This window comes from Nannobrachium achirus, assembly GCF_963921795.1.
Source record: "Nannobrachium achirus genome assembly, chromosome: 4".
NCBI lineage: Eukaryota > Metazoa > Chordata > Actinopteri > Myctophiformes > Myctophidae > Nannobrachium > Nannobrachium achirus.
Window position 1 is genome coordinate 45,731,423 of NC_137813.1, and position 8,264 is coordinate 45,739,686.

The 8,264-nt window shown below is 42.8% G+C and overlaps 1 long non-coding RNA gene across 1 annotated transcript; it reads right to left on the reverse strand.

Moving 5' to 3' along the window:
• LOC308283689 lies at positions 1-7,329 on the reverse strand. Its single transcript, XR_013961954.1, has 16 exons — positions 5,646-7,329; positions 5,387-5,518; positions 5,001-5,221; positions 4,742-4,873; positions 4,347-4,576; positions 4,123-4,230; positions 3,691-3,799; positions 3,434-3,544; positions 2,732-3,318; positions 2,337-2,602; positions 1,783-1,864; positions 1,514-1,678; positions 1,192-1,336; positions 887-1,014; positions 649-732; positions 1-182 (listed from the first exon to the last, which is right to left on the reverse strand). It is a non-coding gene; the product is annotated as an uncharacterized lncRNA (long non-coding RNA).
• Between the last annotated feature and the right edge of the window lie 935 nt (positions 7,330-8,264).

An 8,264-nucleotide genomic window follows, 5' to 3' on the forward strand; every position in this document is an offset into this window, starting at 1 on the left:
ATCATCTTAAGTCCATCAGGGATCATACAGTCAATGGCATACATCTAAAGAACGGTAGAGTTTGCCGCTGGGCATGCACTTGACGAAGGACATCTGGGAATGGAGCACATGCAGCAGTTCGATGCCCAATGCAATAGGCAGCCCAATGGTCTCCAAGTACCCCAAGCACATCTCCACTGCACCTGTTTCAGAGTAGAAAAAAAACACAAGGCAACCTCAGCTCATGTGCAAAATTTGGTAGGAGAAATCCTGTGGTATACCATCTCAACAAATTGATCAGTACTGTGTCTTGAAAAGATTCATGAGAAAATGTTTATTTAAAGAGAAACTGTTATTTTGAATACATAACCAGTAAGACTCCCTAATCGGGAGATAAACGACCGTCAGGTCGCATGTATACACATATTGGCCTTGGTTCCTGGGTGTAGAGGATGTGTGTGGCAAATGTATTGCTTAGGTAGGGCCAGAGAATGTGGGGTTTAGCTGTAACGGGATCGTGTTCAAGAAGTAAGAGATATGTCCTCAGAGTCATACATAGGTTGTGTTTGTGGTGTCACCCCTGAGAAACACAGGCCAAAAGGTACATTTTATTGACGGGGATGACAAAAATGCTTTTGATGTTGACAAAATTCATGTTAGTTTTCTTACCCGATGAGCTGCAGTCTCACTGGGAAGTCTCTGGAGAATGGCGCGAAATCATGCTGAGTCGAGCGTTGGATCTCCTGGCACCGGCTGCATTACAAGCACAATTCTTCAGGTCAGGCTATCATTGATTGGATTTTCCCCTTTTTCCAGTGTAAATTTAAAACATTTATTATTGAACGGAGCAGAACTGATGTGAACAATACAACTAAAATGATTGTTTATGATTTTGAGTTTCCTTTACCTCTTTGTGTGGTGATCTCTTCACGCTCTGTGCTTGCAAAAGTATTGATGAAATCACCAAAGGCCACATGGCGACTAAGGAGCTCCTGGTTGGAGCCGCTCTCCAGGGGGGGGGCGGGGGGGGCACGTCTGTAAAATTAGCAAAAGGGTACAAAGAAATTAGTAGGTCACCAGAATGTAACGCAAAAATATCAACTAAAAAGTCAGCCAAATAGCCGTTGACCAGTCCAGTACAGGACGACAGGGAGAACTAAAAATGTGCCTCATGCTCATGACAGTTATTGGTGTATTATTATCATGAATTACCATGTCCCTCAGCACTCCTTTAAGCCCAATGACTTTGTCAAAGATGTGTTGACGAACATGAGCATCCACAGCAGACGTCAGCCTTCCTGTAGACTGTCCTGGCAAGACTCTCCCTCTGCTTCTGGTCTCCTGAGAGCTGCAGGCCCTGCAAGGACAAAAATATGATATAGCATTGGTGTCGGGCACCTTCCATCCTTTCACCTTCAAACCTTCCATCTCGTACTTCCTTTTTTATATAATTATACCAAAAATCATCCCAAGGAAAATTCTTAAGACAATACTTTATTATAGGAAGTACAATATATAGATACGGTATTCATACCTTCTCTCTCCAATTGCTGTGGCTTCCCCTGCAGGTACTGTAGTAGGTCAAGCAGGCAGCAGAGCGCAGACCATGTACCATGTCTTCTGCTCTTCACAGCCAAACAGTCTGTGTTACAGTGGCATTCTGGATCCAGGCCTGCTGGGGCACATATGATATGGAGCCCTGTAAAGACGGATTTGTAAAAGAGTGGTCATCAGTCCAGGGATGAATGAATATTAACGTTAAAAACGACATGCATTAATCCACAATATCAATAAGACTCTCACCTCAATGAAGATATCGATGCTATGCAATAGTGTGTGTGAACCAGTTTATCATTGGCAGAGCTGAGGCTATGAAGGATGCGACCTGAGAGAGACAAATAATGTGAGATGATTTTAAAAAGGTGTACAAGCTGAGAGAGACGTTGAGACGCGATGTGAGCTTGTAGATGGTCAATTTTCTGGTGACCTTCCCTCTATAATAGGGATGCTAGGGTTCAAGTATACTGCTCAAAGAAATGAAGGGGAAAAAATATTCCCTTAATTTATTTGAGCTCAAAGAAAGTTCAAAGAATTAAGGTGACATTTTGTTTCTTTCATTTCTTTGTAGTTAAATGTCAAATGTCAAGTTTTTATTTAGTCATAAAACGGATATTTCTCCGTTACATAGCCTACCGTATTTCAGGTGGAAAGATGTGGCCATTTATGTTGCGTAATCTGATGTATTAAGATTCTAAAAATGAACAGTGTAATTCAGTGGTGCCGTGGGTGAAAAAAAAGGTTATTTACAGGGGTGCCCTGAGAGCAAAAGTTGGAAAAACCCTGATATAAACACTCACTTGTAAGTGCTTGAAGTAGAGCTCGTCTTTCTTTGACCACCGAAGCTGAGGGCATCAAGGAAGGACCTGAGTGAGAAACCGTCTGCAAGAGAGTTTGTCAGTCTGTCAATATTCTGTGTCAACTGAGCGAAAGTCTCTGAAGCCCTCTTCTCCGATGTCTCCATCAAGTCAAGCATTCTCTTCTTAACCTGGATCTCTTCTTCAGCTAGGGTGATCTCAGATGTCAGCTTTCTCTTCATCTTTTGCTTGTGTCCATCCAGTCTAGCCTTTAAAAAAAGAAGATATACAAATGACTGACTGGCTGGCTTTAATATAACATTTTAAACCATGGATAACATTTTGAAATTAACATCACTTCAATATGCTTAGTAACACAGACATGAGTTGGACTGTACCAGATCTGAGTTCGAAGTAGATCAGGATCACTCTGCCAATGACCGCTCTTACGACCTTGGTCCACGGCTGCCCTATATTTCGTCCGGAACGCCATCAGCTTGGTGATTATGTTTCTGTTGATATCCTCCTTTCCATGAGGAAAGTCTGGGCTGGTCTCAGAAGGATACTGTTCCACGAACAGAGCTGTGATGTCCGGGTACTTGGTACTACTTGTGTCCCAGTCCACGTTTTCATAAGCTTGACTAACTTTATATTCTAAAGTTACATTCAGTAATAACTGGACCTTGCTGTCAGACCAGAAAAGAATCGGCTTTGTTGGCGCTCCACCTCGCTGTCAGTCCACAGACACCTGTGGACTGACCTGAGGAAAAACAAGCAGATCTTTTAAGAGAAATATATTGCTTTGTACTTCTAAGTTTAAACCTAACCAAAGCTTTAAAAAGAAAAAAGAACAAAAAAGAAAAAGTGTAGCAGCAGATGGATTTGGAGATCGCCTTAATGAATGCGGAAATGTTATCCATCAGAGCCAGAGCTCAGCCAATGATAAACTGGTTCACACACACACACACACACGATGGAGTGAGACCTGAGAGAGAGATAAATGAAATGGGATATGAAAGATTACTTTAACAAGTGACACATTGGGTGAGGGTTGCCAAGGACAACGCAAACACTGAGCATGAATGACAGTTCTCACTGACCTGATCTCGGGGCTGCACTGTTGAGTGGCCTGTTCAGCAGCAGCTTATGAATCCACACAGATCTTCTGCAGTGCCCAGAGAGAGCCGTGATGAATAGATATATTCACACACCTGTGCACATACGTAAACACAAACAGTTACACAACAAGCAGTAACAGCCGAGCAAAAATGTGTCATGTCATACAGTATGGAGGTCAAGGAGAGTTAACATAAGCATTTGAAAGGTATTGTCCACATCACGTGTGAGCATGTCTAACCTTGCAGGTATGACAGTCCTCTTATTGAGCAAGTTACAGAGCTGGGGCAGAAGCTCTGGCCAGCTGTTCTCCTTTGGATGCAATTGTTGTGTTAGGATGCCAAGACAGACTGGAGAGACAGGGAGGGAAGACACAGCGTGTGTGTAGGATGACGAGATTACCCTTTACGTCAATCATCATATATTTGACTTTCATCTAATCAAGACCCTACATTCTCCAGTGCAGTCAGTCTGCAGTCTAGGGGAGGGAGAAGTGTGTGTATATTCACACAAATACACACACACACACAAGGGCTAAGTGTTTGCTGAAAACTTTTAACAGGGCCTGAATTGGCAAGTGATTATTCTAAAATGTCATACTACAGCTGTGTTAGGCAACAGCCTGAACACAGATATTTGGGATACTATTTTACTGTGAGCCATTCAAACTCACCTTGCAGCCCTACCAGGCGTGTACACCACAGTGGAAGCGACAGACCCGCAGAAATGCACAACTAAGGACAGGATCTTCACTGATGGGATGATGTCAGGGACAGGATTCCTTGAGAGAGGGAGAGATAAAGAGAACCACAAGGCTTAAATGATAAATCAGTCTTTTTTCAGTAGACATTTTAAGCCTTTTTAGAGAACTGTATTTCTTTAGCTGTCTTGTATTACCTGTGTGGTTGGTGGAAGTAGTCGTCTGGCTGGCCAGAAGTAGACCCAGGTGGTTTCAAAAATAATAAGGCAAATGTGTGTTTTTTTTTTTTAGTTTTATGTTTTTTTTTTTCTTTTTTTTTTCTTTTTTAAACTTTTTTACTTTTTTTTTAAAAACATAACAGGGCGACTGTGTGTCTTCACTGATGGGACTCAAGGCGGCAAAGGCGATGATGTCAGGGACAGGATTCCTTGAGAGAGAAAGGAGAGATATGTAGAACCACCAGGCTTAATCGATAAATACGTATTTTTCAGTAGACATTAAGCTTTTTTAAAGTGTCATACTACACAGCGGCCTGAACACAGCACACAGCTCTTTGGGATACTATTTTACTGTGAGCCATTCAAACTCTCACCTTGAGTTTCTCACAGTGGAAGCGACAGACCCGCAGAAATGCACAACTAAGGACACCTGGCTCTAGTAGATCTTCCATAGATCTTCGCTGATGGGACCCAAGAACGCAAATACGATGTCAGGGACAGGATTCCTTGAGAGAGGGAGAGATAAAGAGAACCACAAGGCTTAAGTGATATGAATGAAATGAATGAGTCTTTTTCAGTAGAAATTTTAAGATTTCTATAGAACTGTGTTTCTTTATAGCTGTCTTGTATTACCTGAGTGGTTGGTGGAAGTAGTCGTCTGGCTGGCCAGAAGTAGACCCAGGTGGTTTCAAAAATAATAAGGCAAGTGTGTGTTTTTTTTTTTTAGTTTTATGTTTTTTTTCTTCTTTTTTTTAAACTTTTTTACTTTTTTTTTAAAAACATAACAGGGCGACTGTGTGTCTTCACTGATGGGACTCAAGGCGGCAAAGGCGATGATGTCAGGGACAGGATTCCTTGAGAGAGAAAGGAGAGATATGTAGAACCACCAGGCTTAATCGATAAATACGTATTTTTCAGTAGACATTAAGCTTTTTTAAAGTGTCATACTACACAGCGGCCTGAACACAGCACACAGCTCTTTGGGATACTATTTTACTGTGAGCCATTCAAACTCTCACCTTGAGTTTCTCACAGTGGAAGCGACAGACCCGCAGAAATGCACAACTAAGGACACCTGGCTCTAGTAGATCTTCCATAGATCTTCGCTGATGGGACCCAAGAACGCAAATACGATGTCAGGGACAGGATTCCTTGAGAGAGGGAGAGATAAAGAGAACCACAAGGCTTAAGTGATATGAATGAAATGAATGAGTCTTTTTCAGTAGAAATTTTAAGATTTCTATAGAACTGTGTTTCTTTATAGCTGTCTTGTATTACCTGAGTGGTTGGTGGAAGTAGTCGTCTGGCTGGCCAGAAGTAGACCCAGGTGGTTTCAAAAATAATAAGGCAAGTGTGTGTGTTTTTTTTTTTTATGTAACGCAAGTGTGTGTATCTCTCCATGTTTGCTAACTCGAAGCTGAGCACCTTTTCTTTGTGCAATCTCCATTATGCAGCTGTCCATAATGTACAATGATTGCTCCAGGGTGGGGTGGGGGGTTCCCTTGCAAGTTACTCGTCTCATCTCTCTTGACTGTGGTCATCAATGTGGGATGCCCAAGAACTGATAGGCCCACACACACGGAAATGATGTTCCCTCGGATGTTGCTGGTCCCAACCGTCCTGATGTCTGTGGTCATCAATGTGGGATGCGGAGGGAGGGAGGGAGGGACTAACGAACCCGCACAGACACACACAAACAGACACGCTCAGACACCCCACACACACACACACACACACACACACACACACACACACACACACACACACACACACACACAACAGGAAGGGTGGACAAAAGGGAAATCTGTCCCTATCTGAGCATCATTTTTGAGGACGACTGAGCACTTGGGAAGAGTGGGCAGAAGGAAAAGTGGGCACTTTTAGAATGGGGACCAAGGAAATCTGGACACGAAGACAGAGTAGGCATCAGGAGATCTGGGCACCTCAGAGTGGGCACTAGAGAAATGTGGGCACCGAGACAGAGTGGGCACTAGACCTCTGAAGAGTAGGCACTAGGGGAAATCAAGACACCAAAACGGAACACTGGATTTGTGACCACAGAACGCATTTTGCATTTGTCCGTCATGTGTACTAACTGGAATGCAATTACATTCAAATTATTTTAACTATGCCTGCCTATCCCTGTACCCTAACCCCTATCTAAACTCAGTAACCCTAAACCTAATCTTTACCTCAATTAAACTATGCCTACCCCTAACTTTAATATCATTAAGACTATGCCTAACCCTAACACTACACTAGCATAGTACCTATCGCTATACCTAACCTTAACCTCCAACTATATCTACCCTTAAGACAATGCCTAACCATACCAGTAACCCTAAACCTAATCTTTACCTCAATTAAACTATGCATACCCCTAACTTTAATCCTATCATTAAGACTATGCCTAACCCTAACACTACACTAGCCTTGTACCTATCGCTACACCCAACCTTAACCTCAAACTATGCCTCGACTTAACCCCAACCTCAAGACTATGCCTAACCATTACACTAACCTTGTACCTATCACTATACCTAACCTTAACCTCAAATTATGCCTAGCCTTAACCTTACTCCTAACCTAAGTAAGACTATAAGCCCAACATTGTTTTACTTTAACCTTAACCTTAATAAAGCTATAGCTACACACCTTAACCTCACACTATGCCTTCCCTTAACCTCAGTAAGACTATGCCTAACCATAACACTGGCCTAGTACCTATCGCTATACCTAACCTGCCTTCCCCTTAAACATTAATCCTAACCTCAGTCTAACTTCAGACTATGCCTAAACCTAACCTTAACCTCAAACTATGCTTACCCTCAGTAAAACTATGCTAACCTCACCTAAGTATGCCTAATCTTGACCTGAGAAAAAAACAAATAATAATTTGAATGCATTTCCATTCCAGTAATACACATGCCAGACAGATGCAAAACACATTCTGTGGAGACAAACCCAAGTATTCACATTTTTGGTGCCTGGATTCCCCCTAGTGCCCACCCTTCTGAGGTCTAGTACCCACTCTGTTTTGGTGCCCACATTTCCCCAGTGCACACACTTCCAAGGTGCCCAGATTTCCTGGTGCCCACTCCGTTTTCATGCCCTGATTCCCCTAGCGACCCCATTTTTATCGTGTGCCCTGAATTTCATAATGCCCAATCTTCCCAAGTGCCCAGTTGTTTCTTGTCGTGCCAATTAATGTGTTGGTGCCCACCCTGAAATTAAAGCTACCCTGTAGAGACAGAAAACTCTCACACTCACCAACATAGTAACTAACATACCAACACTCTTAACATACTAACACACACACACACTAACACTCTAACATACCAACTCTGACACACACACACAACACAACACAAACACACACACACACACACACACACACACACACACACACACAGAGAGAGAGAGAGATGGGGGGGGGGCAGCTCTGGATGGAACATTGTAGGATACTGCTCCTACCTTTAAGGATCAAGGTATTTTGTTAAAACTCTTCTGACCCTCTTCCCTTCGCTTTTGGAGCTGTCAGTGCTGAAATGGTGCTCTGTGGTAGGTTGGTTGGTCCGATCAGCCTGAATTGCAGTGTTATAACTATGCTCATCCAATGTCTCCTTGTTGACTTTACAGTAATTGTGGAGCACAAAACAGGCATATATGACAAATGGCAGGTCTTTTAGGTTGATATCCATTGGCTTTTTAAGGGCAGCAAAACGTCCTTTAAGTTGTCCAAAAGCACACTCTATTACCATCCTTGCTTGACACAGAGAGAGCCCAAAATACTGCTCCTGGACCGTCCTGCCACCACAAGCATACTCCTTCATTAGATAGGGCAGTAGAGGGTACGCTGGGTCACCCAGAAGGAACACGGGAATGGGGTCCTCATCT